At 41.5% G+C, this 17,174-nt stretch overlaps 1 long non-coding RNA gene across 7 annotated transcripts in view; it reads right to left on the minus strand.

The window, feature by feature from the left end:
- Positions 1-16,630, minus strand: part of LOC128814934 (uncharacterized) — a 53,609-nt gene extending 36,979 nt beyond the window's left edge. The window contains exons 1-3 of one of the 7 annotated variants that reach the window (XR_008439516.1): positions 16,531-16,621; positions 4,024-4,078; positions 3,880-3,953 (exon numbers count right to left, since the gene is read on the minus strand). This is a non-coding gene — a long non-coding RNA (uncharacterized LOC128814934). Of the gene's footprint in view, positions 1-3,879; positions 4,079-15,921; positions 16,042-16,295; positions 16,457-16,530 lie in introns of those variants that run through there. The other 6 variants (XR_008439515.1, XR_008439513.1, XR_008439514.1 and 3 more) reach the window with 6 other exon arrangements.
- Positions 16,631-17,174: the final 544 nt, after the last annotated feature.

A 17,174-nucleotide genomic window follows, 5' to 3' on the forward strand; every position in this document is an offset into this window, starting at 1 on the left:
AAAAAACTGCACTACCAGCTCAATTGTACTCCTCAAACCAAACACCTGAAGTGTAAAATCCATGATCTTTCCCCCCAAAACCTCCTCTTTGTCAAAAGCAGGAATGCCAGAAGCTCAGCCCCCAAGTTGCTTAAATATCTTTTCTTTGGTGACCGCAGCTTTCTGCTGGCTGCTCTTAACCTTGCAGATAGGCACAGATAACACGATGCTTATCTGACAGGCAGGAGGTCTGGCAAGCTGCTTTGCAGACTCAAAAACAAGCAGTCCTCCGTGGATTGGCCAGCAGGACACTGGGGAGCATAAAGCTGGCTTGGGCCCTCCCTGTGTCCCAGTATATCAAGGTTTAAGCTTCATTGACTCCAGTATAGTGGCTTTAATCAAGATTTTTCATGCCTCAGAGAACAGTACAGCTGCTAAAGCTTCTTTAATAAGGGTTTATAGCTGGGGAAGCTGAACAGGAATTAGCTGAAAAGAGATGACTTACTTCTGGCTTTATTAAGCAGCAATTTATTATAAGTCAGGCTGCAACATTGTTTTGCTCTAACATGAAAGAGGAATGTTGGTCAAAGTGATTTAGTCAAGTCCTTGATTCAGTTCCTGTTGTTTCCTGCATTTTATCTTACAGTAGCCTTCAAATTCAGGAAGGCCAATGCAGTGTGCTAAGTCTTAGGAGAAACTCCTACATTTCCCATTTCCCATCAGGTCAAGCAGATGCAGCCATCTTCCCAGGACTCAGTGGCACTATGGCCTTTATAAAGCTTACCTTTGGATTTCATAGCTTTTTTCATTTGAATGAAATGTATTTCCTATTACCTTACTGAGCCCATGTTGGCAATGTTAACAGAGTATCCTGATAAAGAAAACACCAATATAAGGCAGGTCTTGTAAAATGGACACAGCTTGGAATTTCAGTGAAGTGGACTGAAAATTCTTCAACAGAATATATTTTACCTTTGCAGACCAGTATTACTGTAATAGATTAAAAAAAAATCCTTTATTGAAGATCAATTTATCCATTTTTAAGTGGCACATGCCTGGCCTTGCCATAATTCTCACAGAAATAGTCCCATAGAAACATGATCAACACTGAGGTAACAATTGGGGCATGGGATGGCTCCATGGGCACCTGCTCAAGCAAATAAACCCTGTTATTCCTCCCACTAGCCAGGACAAGGAGAAGCCCCTGCTGAAGCAGAACAGAGAATTTTTTCCAGAATGGGACATTTTCACTCATTGGTGGATGGGACAAGATTATGCTGAGAAGGCACATTCATGTGTTAAATCTTGAGGCATCTGGCTCCTGATGGAGGACTGCCAAGCATTTATTTTGTTAGCTTAAAGTTGCTTGATGTTCTCAGCTTTTGACCCTTGGGATTATGTCCCTGCCAGAGGCACGCTGCAGAACAGCAGCAGAGTATTATCCCCTTTTTACCTTCCCTTGCCTATTTTTCCCACACAAAGACAGATCAGGGATCAAGCTAAACAGATTATTTCCTGCTGGCACCTGCAGCAAGGTGACAAATCCAACTACTGTACAGCAAATGTGTGCTCTGAAGACCCAGTAGTCTGGAATTGAGGAACTATGAATATGTTGAATATATATGATAACCTACATTTCCATTTGCCTCCTGTCTCAACTCTGAAAGGCTGCTGCTTATCTCCTCTCCACTGACCTCACAGGATGAGAAGGGATCCTGTGAAATGCATGGAGGTGCAAGACCATGTGCCATTCAGCAGAATCTCAGGACCAGGACCTGAAAGTTAATCACATCTCCTTTTTCCCAAGGCTCTTACTATTTTCTTAGTAATTGCCTCAAAGCTTCCATTCAGGCCACAAAGTTAAAAATCTCACAAAATATGCCTGTAATGAAAGTATATAAATCTTTCACTTGCAAACTTCTCATTAAGTCTATCCCCACTGTTAGCAGAATCTACTGTTGGTGAATACTGGGTCAAAAAGCTAATTCCCTTGCAGTCCTTTTACTGTCTCCTTAATGATTACTGAGAGTCCGGAAATGAGAGCAAAAAGTATTTAATTCTTTATTCAACATGAAATTGTCTTGATTTATACTCTTGAAAAATTAATAAAATGCCTCTGAGACAGTCTATCTCTGCTGCCAGGCTTGCACAAAGTATCTGCTTTATCTGCTGAGCTGTGCAGAACTATAATAGAGAATAATACTTCTGCTTTCAGTGCTGCATTTACTGTAAATTTCCATTCTTCCAGGAAGGTTCTGACAGACATATTTAGCATCTCAGATCTGACTTCAAGAGGAGAACTTAGTTATTATTTGTTCCACTAATACTTTTGAATAAAGACCTAGTAGTTGAATTTGGTGCCAGGACTGAAGACAGAGACGGGACCCTTGCAAGAGGCTGGAAAATCCAATCCCTCCTGAGCTCACGATAAAGGCACCACCCAGATGTTCCTTCTGTACCAGGGTTCCTTTTTCCACAAATCACAGCACCATCCCATGCAGACAACAGGATTTACATTCCTATACAAAGCTTAGTTGGGTGTTGTCAGATTTACCCAACTCTGCCTGACAAACAGCATCCCAATTATCCCATACTTTGTTACCTGCCACACATATTTAATTAAAACTAGCCCAACATGTTGGTTCTTCTTGGTGATTATGGCACAGATGTCACCAACAGTCACAGACTAAATGGCATCATGAATAGGATCCTTCACAAGGGTCTCAGGGAGGGAAAAAGTAGAATGTGCTATTTTCAGGCTCTAAAACTTTATGTATATTTTCTTGGCAAACCACTCATTTATTGCCCTGTTGTATCCTGTTTCCTTATGATCTTACTTTTCTCTCCTGTGAAACTCTAGTCTGTCCTACCAAAGAGAAACATTGTTAAAACACATCCACACAGTTTAGGAAGGAGATTTACATCCAAGGTAATATGAACAAAACTGTGGAAGGTCACCATGTTTCTAATGTTAAAAACATTGAGGAGGATTAAATGTGTGCTCTTAGAGATGGGAGCTGCTGTTCAAATGTTCCAGTCCTATATTATTGATAATTGTTTTCAGCTTCAGAAACAATCCTTGATTGCTGACTTACAAATAACCACTGAAGAAGTTAATCAGCAGCCAGAACAAAACAGCTTCCAGAAGGTAGTGACAGTGAAAAGGAAGTCAAGCACAGTTGCTGTAAACTCCTTTTATCCCCTTACCTTTATAAAGCCTTAGCCCTTAAAGCTGGAAATGCTCTTTGCTACTCTGTCATGACACAGCTGTACTGCTGAGTTAGAACTTCCATGCACTAAAAATGCTAAGCAGAGCCAAAATAAAAGAACAACTGGAAAGCAGTTAATGAGCACTGAACTTCTCTTACTTTACTACAAAGCTCTTGAAAAGCTGTCCTTCCATTTAACCATAAATCCAGATGCACACATAGGCACAATGCACACACAAGTTTAGTCTGTTTGCATGTTTGCAGATCAGTTCAATACAGCACAATCTTTATCAGTGATATGATGAAATGTCTTTGTAGACTTGATTGCAACACACTTGAGAAGCAGCTGAAATAGGGTTCTGGTTGCAAGCAGGCTTATCTTTCATCTTTTACCTCTGCCTAACACTGCAGAGAGTCTATTACCTGCATTTTTCACAGCTGGATCTTTTAAGTGTCACTTTGGGCAGCAAAGATATAAAGCAAATTCTTCTGTCTTTTTCATTCCTCTAAAATAAACCCACTCCCCCTCCTTGGAGCTTATCTGAAAGCTTGAAATTGAACTAATGAACATCTCAGGAGAAAACACAAACTGGACAATAAAATGCATATACAAAAGGCTCTGAGCATCCTCACCCTAATGCATAATTCAAAGAAGTTGAAATGAAAAATCTTTAAACTCTTCCTCACTTACCTGCACTAATAAATATCAACAGACCATGCAAATTTGTTCCAGGTGCACCATCAGATGAGCAAATGTTTCTCTTCCTGTGTGGAGAAGGGATTTCAGAGAAGGTCCCTTGGCCAGCCCTGCTCTGAGCCAGCAGCCCTCAGGCACCTCAGCTTCCAAAGACCTTCATGTGTCAGGAAGGTTTCACATCATTCAGTGATCTCTAAAGACAAAACAACAAAATATTTAATGTTTGCAATGCCTCATAACATTTCATTTCCCAATTTGTATTCAATTTCTGTCAGCAGCTTGCAGTGTTTTCATCATCCTCCAGCCCAGGCAAACCCTGTGATTCCTGCTCCACTTGAATGAGAAGGAGTGAGAAGTGAAAGGTGACTGCTTTAAAGAGCACAGGAAATCCATAAATACCCCTGAACTTGAATGCAACAAAAAGCCAAACTACAAAACATCTTTTTCCATATTTCATAAATATTAGATTGGGCACAAATAATATAATTTATAATATATATGTTTTCATTCCCAAGGCTTCCACAGACATAACATGCAAATGTTCAATTGTAACAAATCAAAATACCAAACTCTGGACCATTTAATGAGTTAATTGATTTCCAGAGGTGTCAGGCAGTTTGTAGCTTTGCTTGCTCAATTATTTCTTCTGCCTAAAGTAAGATGCAGTTCTGACTCTATTAGTTCATTATGCTGTAAATCAGAGAAAGAGGAAATAGAAAAGACCAGCAGGAGAAGCAAACATCATCAAGGTTGACAAGAATGTTAAATGAATTTTATCCCAATATTCTGCTTAAGATCATTTCAGTAATAAGAGTGAAATAAATTTCTTTAATTCTTCAAGTGAAATGTTACCCTTTCATTTTACTAAAAAACAGAAAGGAAAGAATGGCTGCCAAAAGATTTTAATTAATGAAGACCCCTAGTGAGGATGAAAAACCTACACATCCAACCTCTTGGCATTTATTATCATAGCTCCTGTGAAGACAGGAACAAATTGTTCAGCTACATTGCAGAAGTTTTTAATACAGAATCCATAAAATTTAATTCATGGAATAAACCTCTTGGCAACTACTTTCTAGTTAAGTAAAACTGGTTTCTTTCCAGATCACTGATCTTGTTTTGTAGGCAATTACATTTTAAAATGATATTTTTTTCACAATATTACTTTGAAATATCTCTTTTTTTAAAATAGATAATTACATAAAAACAGGCTTCTCAGTTCTTCTGATATAATTTTCATCAATATTTAATTATTCTAGTTACTCTCTACTAAAAGGGCCCACATTCTGGAGTTTCATACCAACTTTCACTGTAGCTGGGATTTCTCTGAGCCTTTTGTTAACATCTACAACAAAACAGAAAATCAGAATTTTCCTTTTAAGAGTATTTTTTGAACAAGAATTCTTTCTTGTCCTAAACTGCGAAAAGAAAAAAGAGAGGAGAGGAGAGGAGAGGAGAGGAGAGGAGAGGAGAGGAGAGGAGAGGAGAGGAGAGGAGAGGAGAGGAGAGGAGAGGAGAGGAGAGGAGAGGAGAGGAGAGGAGAGGAGAGGAGAGGAGAGGAGAGGAGAGGAAAAGATGTTCTCTCCTTGTTCTTTACACAGAAATGAAAATGGATAGGAAATACAAACACACAACCATGTGCAAAAATATCCTGCTCGTGTCCAAGGATGTTAAAACTGCAGACATGAGATGGGGCTGTAGTGCAAAAGAGCCTTGGCATTCATGTGGACTGTGGAGGAGCTCCTGGCCATTCTGGCTCAGAGACCAACCCCTCTTGTGTCTCTTCATCTTCCCTGAAGATGACTGCTCCTAACCCCTAGGACAAATATTTAAAGAGACAAAGAACTAGTTTGTGAGCTTGAAAGTTGGGTTAATTACTGAATAAATATATAACTAGAGAAGATAGAGGTTTATTTGGCTTATTTGACTAAAAATTCAAACTGCTTTCCTGATCTCTAGCCATGAGTGGAGATAACTGAAATTTCCGGACACACCGGAAAATGTGTAGGACACAAGATGTGACTTGAAATCTTATCTTGCTTCCACTGACATGCAGGGATGTGTCCTGGCTTTAACAAGAGTGGAAAGGCTCCTAAAAGTCTCTCTTTTAAAACATTAATGCTCTGTCTGCATCCTACAGGCTCAGTATTGCCCCATTACAACACTGTTTCAACAGCCTGTAGAGTTTTAGTGACAACACCAGGCAAGAAAATTAGCTGTTATCAAGGAAAAAAATCACCCAGCTCACTTCCTTCTATTGCCTTTAAGTCCAAGGTAAAAAATAAAAATATTCTTCAAATTATGCAATAAGGGCAAGACAAAGAATTCAGCTCCTCTCATTCCTAGAATAAGGCACGTAATCTTTTCAAGGTGGATATGAATGGGTAGCTTAGTTCAGAAGAAGCTGCAAAGAAATCTAGAAATACTTTATTCAAGCAAAGGCCCTAATTATCTTGTCACAGTCCCAGTTGTCAGGAAACAGGGACAAAGATGCAGCTCCAGGTGGTTTCTTCTTCCCAAAAGTTAGTGTATACCTACAGAAATAGGAGCATAACTACTGAATACATAGTCAGAATTAATCTACAGCACTAAATTCAAGGAGGCTACCATTTCAAATGTATTTTTTTTCATTAAAGACAAGTATTTCCTAATTTAAGCCGTACAGCAAGTTCCAGTTTCTTCTTACCAGCTCTCCAGTGCCATTTGTGAATGACACCAACCTCATAATTATCCCTTATTGTTTTTGACCCTTTTCATTATCTCTTCTCTGCTTCTTTAGAAAATTCATTTTAAAATTACTGATCTCACTGAAAGCCTTGATGTTTCACTGTGTTCTCCTATCCCAAATCTTTACTTTAGCACTCCGGTTTTCTCTCTAATGAAGATTTCAATCACTGTTTGCTTTACTGTCAACCACCTTGACAGGCTGTGAGCATAATGAACTCCCTTAACCCCAGAGGAAGCCACAGCAAACCTGTCAGGGTTAATGGGCTCACGGGCTGCTGATTTCACTGCACGATCTCCCACAGGCAGCAGGAGAGTCCTGCAGCAGCCTGACCTCCACAGCCTGCCAGGAGTGGGAGGTCAGGAGGAGAGATGGCCGAGGGAGCCAGGCACGCTCCTGTGTTTTCAGTAAACACTGCCTGGAAAATGGGCCTGCTTTATAGCCCAGATTAGAGACTAAGATAGACAGACAGACAGAGAGCAGCGGCTGGGATGGAGAAGCCCTCTGAGGGGAACTGCAGGGCTCACCTGGGGAAGAACATGCCAGGGAATCAGGCAGCAGCTGGTGCATAGAGATGTCAAGCAACAGCAGTAGCTGAAGGTTGCAGGACAGGTACAGAATTAAAGCAGTGGCCTTCTCTGCTACCATCAAAGCTGTGCAGCTGCTCAGTCCCTGCACAAACCTTCCTGCTTTCCCACAGCTGATCCTGCATCTGAGCCTCGTTTGCTGGAGCTTCACTCCCTTTCTAGAATTTTTTTGTGAGGGCATGCACATTACAGGAACTGCAGCTCGCCTAGGAGAGGCCAGAGCACCACAGGCACTCTTGGTGGTGGATCTGAAGGCAGGTCCCAGCTGTTTGCTGTGCAGCTGCTCTCTGAGAGTGTTGAAATACCCAGCCCAAAGGCAGCTGAGAGCCTGCACAAACTGTAATTCCTCCTGTCTCCACTAAGAAAAGAGCCTGACCCAAACTGATTTGTCTCCAGAGAAGAACAACATGAAATACATTTGCACACAAGAAAAAGCAATGCAAGTTGCTGCCTGTCTGCTAAAGAGCTGACCCAGCCTTACTGGAAACATGGGCACCAATGGTACCAGGACAGGACATGTCCTGCATGGGAAAACAACGTGGATGTGAAGATTCTTTGGCTTGGTTTGATAACAAAGGTTTGGAAAACATGCAGAAGTAGCTAAGCAAATATAACTACTACGCATGGAGCAGGAAAACCAGTAATTTCCAGGATACTGAGGCACATGTGGGTATAGAAAGTCACAGGGGATTATGACTTTCTTCTTTCTGAATTCATAAAGATGACATTTCACTGCAAAGAAAGCTCTCTTCATAGACTGATTTTGAAGGAAATAGCCTTGAGGTTGCTCTAATCCTGCCAGGAAGATTCAGTACAGTAAGTCTCAGATCACACCACTGGATAGGAAAGCAGCTAAGACAACCAAAGCAGTGGAAGTTAAAGTCTCCAGTGGATTTGTGGGTCAGGTCCTCAGCTGCTCCAAACAGGCTGCAGTGCTCTACCTGCGGATCTGAGGCCTGGCTGAACACTGTGTTTGTGAGAGAGGGACATGGAACAGCCCAGCAACATCTTACTTCTTCACACTGCTGCTTTTCTCAGGAAGCTTCTTAGCATTGTTTATATGAAATGCTGGAGTGAATCTGGATCTCTAAGATATCTCGTTTTCCTTAATGCTCACAGTTAACTGAAATATTAAATATATAGAGTGCCATCCTCTTATTATTTAAAGCCTAAATTAACATAATTACCATAATTAGGACAAATGCTTTCCCCAGTCTATTATGTCTTAGCTTTTCCTGAAGGCAGATTCATTATCTTCAGGCCAGCTTTTATCTAACAGTGAAAGCGTTACTGAAATTGGTACCATTAATGTTCATCAAGACATGCACATCACCACTTACCTTGATATTACTGATTTCTATCCTGCTTGCCTAGGTGAAAAAAATTTGTGGCTCATTAGGAAGACCAAGTATTAATTGAAAAGAAAAAAAAAATGAAATAGAAAAGGCTGTACTAGCAAAACTAAAAGTACAGAAATCTTTAACACAGATTGAAAGTGTGTTCAACCAGGGTCAAAGCCATGAAGTCAAATCTCCATATATATGTTTCCAAATCTCCAACATGTTTCCAGTTTGGAATTTATTTAGAATACAAAAAAGAGGAACAAAAGAGCTCACAGACATTTTTAACTAGCCAAGTGGGATACTGGTAGGAGATATGCAGCACAAGCTTCTTCACTGGCTGAATTCAAGCCCACCCTGAGATGCACCAAGACCTTGCCTTGATGACAGTAGACTTGGGGATGTCTTGATTATGTCTCTCAGAGCTGCCATGATAAACACAATTAATTCAAAGAATGAAGTCATGCTGGGCTTCCCTGCAAAGCAGAGTAACTATGAAGGAACATTGCACATAATGGAGCTGTAGCACAACACCTCTGCAGCCAAAGCCAGTGACTGAGGTTATTCTCCAGTACTAAGCTATGTGCAGCTATCAGCCCAGAATCTGACAGCTTTTATCCTTCAGAAAACATAAATTCCAGTTTAACTCTTCCTTTTTGTTGAGAACTCGTATTACAGTGTGCACTCATAAAAGGAGTGCTATTTTATTTAAATATAATGTCTCAGTTACGGCAGCAGCAATATAAACTTTACTGAATGTTTTATTGTCACACAGCATTCCTTGCAATAAACGCACCTCAGTCACTCTGAAAGCTCCTGGAAAGGATTGCTCTCATGTAAGGTCAGGCTGGCAGTAAGCATATCTCAGTTTGCCATTCCCCTTAGTATAAGAAAGTCCTTTTTATGTTCCCTTACATGTTTTTCTTTATAAAAAGCCCAAGGAAGTGCTCAGAGGCCTGGGCAGTGCAGTACACTGCACGGAAAGAAGGAAAGAAGGGGGGTGGAACATACTAGAGGGACAAGGGTGGAGTCACTGCATTGCCACTGTCCCTACACACCTTCCAGGACTTCCAGATTCCCGGGCCACAAGTGTGCCCTCTGAACAATTCACTGTGCTTGCCACCACTAAAACTTTTCCAGCAAACCTGAGCCCTGGCAATCAGATACTCAGAGAGGATCCATTCTGGCACCAAAATTAGTGTTCAGACTTCCAAAATATTTTACCACCATGCTAAAATTCAGGTTCTTCATTTGATGCATTTTGCTGGAAGGTGAAAACCCAAGCTCCCATGTGAGAGGCTGCCCACAGTCACAGTGGCTGCCCACTGTCAAATCTTTCCTTACAAATTAGTTCTTATCAGAAGTCAGACCACAGGCAGAAAGTTCAAGTGGGGTCTTTGTGATCTGGATAGCTGGTTTCCATTTTTAGGAGTAAAACCCATTAAAATATTCTACCCTGATTTTCTTTTCCTGTTTGGTGAGTTTGTGGTATGCCAGGAATGCCAGCTGTTCATTTAATACCTCTCATGACTGTATAGAGACGATATTTCTTTCACTACCTCATTACTGAAAAACTGGCAAGCTAAGGGTAGTGCAGAGGCATGGGGTGCTGGCCACAGAAGCTTTGGCTTTCTGCTACAAATCATCAACCTGTGTGACAGTCACTTTGTTGATCCACCTAGAAATGTGGTTCAGAGACTGTCCATGTCTGGAACTGAAAGAGTTTTGTTAAGTATTATAAAGAATAACAACTGTCCTGACTGTTTTCCAAGGCAATTTTCCTTGATTGCTGAAGTAGTCAAAACTCTGTCACCTTTTCTGGAAGATCAGAAATGTGCAGCTTTGCTAAAACATGCCACATGCAAAGCTGGATTTGACAGACTTTATCATGAATTACCTTAACTTTCTATTACATTCATCTAGAGTCCTTTACCCCAGCAGACAATTATTTGATTGATTCTTTTCCACTGTAAACAACCAAAACAGCAGCTCTCATGATTCCACTTACTTATATCAACAGGGCCTACTCAGCACAGCTGTTCAAACATTTGTTAAATCACTTCACAGCAAATAACAATATGGTGCAGCATGCCTGTTCCTCATTTCAACTTAACCATAGCAATATTTAGCATGCACTAAAAAAACATATGCTCTAGTCACAAAAAAAATTACTTCATCTTAATCAACAGCAGCCTGCTAGTCTCAGAGGATACTGGAAAGTTCCATAGCTAAGCAGAGTCTCAAAGGCTGTGAAAGATGAATAACTTCATTCATCCTGAAACCTAATTCCTAAGAATGTGCACCCAGAAGTTCAAACAATCTGACTTTACACTTTGGTGCCCAAAGGCTGGGTCTGATTCTGCACCTATTGATTTATTTTGTATGTATTATAGCACAATCCACTAAAAATACCAGGAAACTGTTGTGATAGAAGAAAACAGTGAAAAGGATGCCCAGCACTAACACACTAATGTGAGAAAACAGAGGCAAAAAGTGACTTACTGAAAAAAAAATCATCTACTAAGGGAGCAAAATTGAAATTTTTAGATTTCTTTGCAATGTCAAAGTCACTGGACCCTTCTGGGCTCCCACATGTGTCCTGATCTCCTACAAATTTTTCCTGCTGCATCCTTAAAACTTAGACAATCAAATCTGCAAATTTTGTCTTAATTACTGAGCTCCGAGTAAAGATGTATTTCTCTCCCCGCATCTCTCCTTTTCCCACAGCGACCTTGGCAAGAACTTTGTGAATTACACAAGAAAAGAGACCATCACCTGAACTGGCTCATGCCTATTCCTGTGCTCCTGCTTCAGAGCACACTAAACCTGCTGGAATGTGCCAGGAATGACAGAATCAGCAGCCAACCCCACTCCAAGCTGAGACTGCAAACACGCACGGCTCCCTCTAGACACAGGTTTTAGATGAGCTGCTGACTGGCAATATATCAGAATCCTGTTACACAGCTCAAGAATCCACAGAATCTGCTTTCTTGGAGAACTCTGCTCAGTCTCCTTGATAAAGATCTAGTGCAGCCTGCTACTTAGAGAAGGAAAAAGCAGAGATGCATTCACCTGGCAGCACGAGACCACAGCTCCTTTCTCAGGACTGCTCTAACTACACATTCAGTGTCTTTGGAGAGTCCATCCTTACTTATTTCCCTCTTTTTATCTTCTCTTTATAGCCTTGCTATCAATTGAAAGAAATTTCCAAATCTTACCTTTGTTCTGTTTTCCTCCCTGAGAACAGCTCAAGGCATTTTTCAAGTGTCGAAATTAAAGACTCTATTCCTAGGACTAGATTCCAATATGAACACATTACAGAGACTTCCAAATTACAAACAGAACTGGAGGATATAAAAATCTAGTTGGGTAGAGTGGCATTTTTGAGCATTTAGGCTGTTATCTCTCACTGGAATTCACTATGACTAAATACTTTTGAACTATCTCAAAATGATAAACCATAGAATATAGTATTTATCTAGGAAAATAAAAAAGGATTAGACGTGACCCCTTTTAAGACCACAGTGGCATTTGTGATCTCTTACAGATTATAGAGTTATTTATTCAGTTTACAATGTGTATAGCATGACGAGTAGATCTCATGAGTGATACAACTTTGTTCTGAGGACTGAGGAAATGTGATATTTGAAGTTCTCCATGAACTGTCTGAGAAGGTTTTCCCCAAAGGTTTTTTGTGGGGGTAGCTAAACAGGGAAATGTGTAAATGCAATTTGGGTTCAGCAAAGACCAAATCTATGTCACCTCTTCTATTTCAAGATCTCTATTTATTTAGAAACCTCATTTCTCAGCCTCTAGTTTGCATGTCTTTGACAACTTTCATTCACACCATATGCAAATACTAAATGTGTTACTGTTAGGAGTAACACGAGATGATTTATTATTCATTTAATCACATGAATCTGCTAATACCAGAAGACTGTAGTTTTAAATGCTATCAATATTTGCATTACCAGTAACTGGAGTCAGCTAAGCATGCAGCTGGTTCAGTTTTATGGAGGGCTATTAGAGGGGGTTTTGTTTTGCATATTGAATGTAGACTCCTTTGGGATCTCTAAGGAGACTGTTGACTTTCTGCTCTTCCCTTGGTCACTTCTGGCCACTGCTGGAGGCAGAATCTTGAGCTGGATGGACCCCCAGTCTGACTCCATGGAGCTCCGTGTTATACATTACAGAGCTATTTTATGTAGAAAGAGCAGATAAAAGGTATTTACAGTCTGTATTAGCAGGACTCTGCTTCACACTGAATATTCTCCATTCTCCGAACTAAGACTGGAGTTAGCCAAGAATTGTTTAATAGCTAAATTAGCTGAAAATATGAAGTGAATCACTGCTGCCTCTCCAAGCACAGCACTTTTTATGTAGGCTTAGAAATATCTTCTGCTTATTTTTTTTTGTTAAACTCCCAAAAGCATAAAGTAGTTGTAGCCAAGGCAATGCCATGAGAAGCACGTCCAGAGCAGCAGGAGTGGGCACGAGGAGCAGGGCTCAGCACAGGAGCTGTGCTGCTGGATGCAGCACAGCCACAACCCCAGGGGATTGGCTACACCCCTGAATGCCCCACTGCATCTCCATAAACACCCATTGTGCTCCTTCAATGAACAGCACATCTCAAAGCTGAAAACCAGCAATGTGTACGCCTGGAACATTTAATTTGGGAAACTGGGAAAGCGTGCTCATCTCCTGTGGCTCCCTTTTCTCTATATTCTTCCTTCATAAAGGCTCACACAGCCACTGAAGAATTCAAAGAATGCCATTAACCAAGATTCCGCCTTGATAATTAAAACTAAATACTTGTTCTGAAAGAATTCTGCAGCAAATCTTAATTCTTACACACAGAAACTCCTTTTCAAGCCAAAATATTATAGCTTTTTGTTTTCTAGGTGATGTCTCAGCCCTTTTTTTTCTTTTATCACTCTTTCCCAATAATTACTCCATCACGATCATGAAACTCTATTATTATTCTTTCATAACTTACAAACCCCAGTTTCCAAGTTTTGGTCTCAAGAGTTTGTTCTCTGCTTGCTGGGCTGTTTTAGAGTGTGGCTATACCTGTGTTTATCACAAGGGAGAGAAAAGGAGAAGGGAAGAAGGGAAGAAATTTTAAAGGGAGAGGTAGATGAAATGAATTTCTGGAAATTATATTCTCTTAGGGCAAGGAAGATGTATTAATGGCTGAAAAAATGGAGAAAAACCATCGAGAATAGCTCCCCCACACTTCACCTACTTGAAATGTACATATTTTCTATGATTTTCTATTTTTCTGGACAGATAGATGAAAACTGAAGCTCAGATTTGTTCTCTGGGAGTTTTCGTACACAAAGACTCTGATCTGGCATTCTGTTTAGCACCCCAGGACAGGCAGGAAGTCAGGAAATCCTTTTGGCTACCAGCAGTGAAAATGCTGCTGCATTCATGCTGAGAAACAAATGTGGGCACCACATCTACACATGAATATTTCAGGAGACCTGCCTCCTCAATTCAAAAATCTAAGCCTCATTATTAGAGGGAAAAATGAAATACATCATAAAACCCCATTTCCCTGAATACCCCATCAAAACTGAGATTAAATCACACAGTCATTTATCACTATATGAAATACTACATTTGTATCCTCAGTCTTGTATTGAAGCACCTGTCACTGCTTATGGGCACAATACATGAATTTTATGCCTATCTGAATACAAAGGGTGGCTGTAGAGCAAAATAAATTGATAAATACAGCCATATCTGAATTCTTCAGTTCTGTGGCTTGACACAGAAGTTTCAATTCTCAAGGCTTCTCCAAGCTTGTTTGGCTTTAAGACTTCACTGAAAGGAAAGAGTTTGTGAAATAACTAAGCCTGGAGCTCAGAAACTGCATCTCATTTCAAAAATGTTTGAAATGTGCTCATTTAACAGTTTCTGAAATGAAATACAACAGATTTCCAGGGCTGCAACATCATCTCCTCATTTGCAATCCAAAGTTTTACAAAAGCTTAATGGAATTTAAGCTGTTTTTTTTTTTTTTTTTTTTTTTTTAATCCAGAGAATCATCCTTCCAGACTCTCAGAGACTGGCCCTGGCAATGAAAACTTAATTTATGTTAGATTCCACATCTCACAGCAGTGTAAGACAGAGCAACACCCTGGAACTTGCTGCTCATCACCTCAGTAGAAAATGGTCTGCAGCACTGCCCTTTCACAGACACTGACAGGATCCTTCCAATGTAACAAATTGCTTTACATTATGGGAGTGTGGCATTTCAAAAGATGTCCATTTGCCTTCCTGCATCAAAATGAAAAATGTCTAGTGCATTGGTATGCCTTTTCAGTAGGTATATTAAGATCTAAGAATATAGCTGAAATAATGACTTCTTTGCTTGCTAGCAATTAATGTTCAAACAGCACAGGATACAAGAGAGGGAAATATGCCTCAAGATTTATTTTCCTACGTTATAAAATGTAGAACTCTCTCTGATATCTTACCCTTACCACAGTGCTGTGGATGACAAGGCTGTAAAATATGAGGAATTTTTGCTGTTGTTTGTTTGTGAGGGGTTTTCTTGCTTGGTTTTTGGTTGCTTGGTTTGAGTTTTGTTTTGATTTGGATTTTTTGCTTGTTTGGTTTGGGTCACCATGTTTTCAAACTATCTGGCTCGTGCAGACTGAGAGTACTGAGATTCCTATAAAACAAGGGTTTGGAAAATGAATTTCATTTTCGATTATTTCTGGTTTCTCAGGTTTGAGAGCTGTCACTGCAACTTATGAAGCTGTTTTGTACCATCACAAGATTTGTGATCTAAATTCAAACCAGGAGCTCTAAAAAGCAGAGAGGTACAGTCAACCTCTAAAAAAGCCAAGATTAGCTACGCTTTTGTTTAAAAAGAACATTAAATTCTGCACCTGAAAAGCACAACTCAACTCCACATAAACTCCCTCAGAGTAAAGCCCCAGTTCTGCTCACTCTTGTTCTCTAAAACTGAACAGTGAATAATTCAAAAGTTTCATTAATTTTGTAGGAACGGGATAATGTTAAAAGAGTACAAATCTATAGCCTGAAGTGCCTGCTGCAGGGGAAGAACTGAGGGCTAGGCTGGGGTTGGAATTCAGCCCTTGGGTTTGTGAGGGGAGCAAGGACAGCACTCCCCAGCTGCGGGGAAATGCCGGCGCTGAAGGAGCAGCGGGGCAAGGCAGAAGCAGCTGGGGCATATCCAGAGCAATCTGCCCAGCGCTGTGCTGCTCAGCGGCACAGACATCCCTTCCTTCCCCGTCTCCAGCCTGCTCTTTTCCCCTGCAGCCAGAACCGCCGCGTTCCGTCAGCGAACCATTGCCCGTGCGCAAGGGGAGCGCTCGGGAGCTGCTGAGGGGCAGGGCCGGTTCTGTACCTCGGCACACACAGGGGCTGCTCCGTCCTGCTCCCAGACACGGGACCGGGGACAGCGGGGACACTGAGGGCACTGAGGGCCCGGGCACCGCCGCGGCTCGGGGCCGGAACGGGCGGGAGCGCTGAGGGGGCTCAGCGGCAGCGCTGAGGGCAGGGCCGGGCCCATGGCGGCTCCGGGGGCTCCGGCTCCTCGGGGGTCTCACAGCTCCGGCGGCGGCAGGGGACACACACCGGGCAGGGGACACACACCGGGCAGGGGACACACACCGGGAAGGGGACACACACCGGGAAGGGGACACACACCGGGAAAGGGACACACACCGGGCAGGGGACACACACCGGGAAGGGGACACACACCGGGAAGGGGACACACACCGGGAAAGGGCCCACAGCTCAGGGTCACGGCCGGCTCTTGGTCTGACTTTGCTTTAAAGCTACAGTGACAGAGGTACCAGAACCTTCCTGCAAATCTCTTCGAGGTGTTTGCTACTCTTACTTTACACACACACACGCACGTACATGTGTATATATATGAGAGGTTATTTGTTCGGAGAGTTCAGCCTCTCTCTGCAGTGCCTGAAGACCGCTGCGGTGTTTCAGTGGCCCTTACCTGCCCTCCTTCGTGGCCACCTGCAGCCTCCGGTGTCCCTGCCCGGCCCCTGCGGTCCCACCGCCCTGTTCGGGGTCTGCCACTCCTGTCCCGTGCTTTGGTGATGGGGCCGTGCCAAGGGAAGGCTGCTACACTGATTAGGCACGGCTTTTTTTCCTGACAAATTCCAGTTAACTGTGACTTTCACCCTAAAGTTTCTTGCCGTTTGAAAGATACATATTTGCTAGCATGGTTGAAGGGTTTTTCTTGGAATTCAGTTTAGCTGGCTGACTTTTACAGATTTCTTAATTCTTGCTCTCTTAAAAAAAAAAAAAAAAGGAAAAAAAATATGTACATTCCCGCCTATGCAGTGCTTCATCCATTTTCTGTTATAACCTAGAACGAGCTGTGTCAGGTTTTATGAAATTAATGATTCATCTTAGTACAACCTAGGCTGCTCTTTTTAGTTTCTCATATTTGACCTAATAAAAAATTACTAAGTTCTTGATCACAAAAACACAGACCAGACTGGTAGGCTTTGAAAAAGAGAACTTTCTTCAAGGAGATCAAGTCTTTCACACACTTGTCCATTTTGTAAATAGATACATGTCAATTTCATAAATACACAAATGTTCATTTCATAAACAAACATCCACTAGTTTTGT

This window comes from Vidua macroura, chromosome 15 (assembly GCF_024509145.1).
Source record: "Vidua macroura isolate BioBank_ID:100142 chromosome 15, ASM2450914v1, whole genome shotgun sequence".
Taxonomy (NCBI): domain Eukaryota; kingdom Metazoa; phylum Chordata; class Aves; order Passeriformes; family Viduidae; genus Vidua; species Vidua macroura.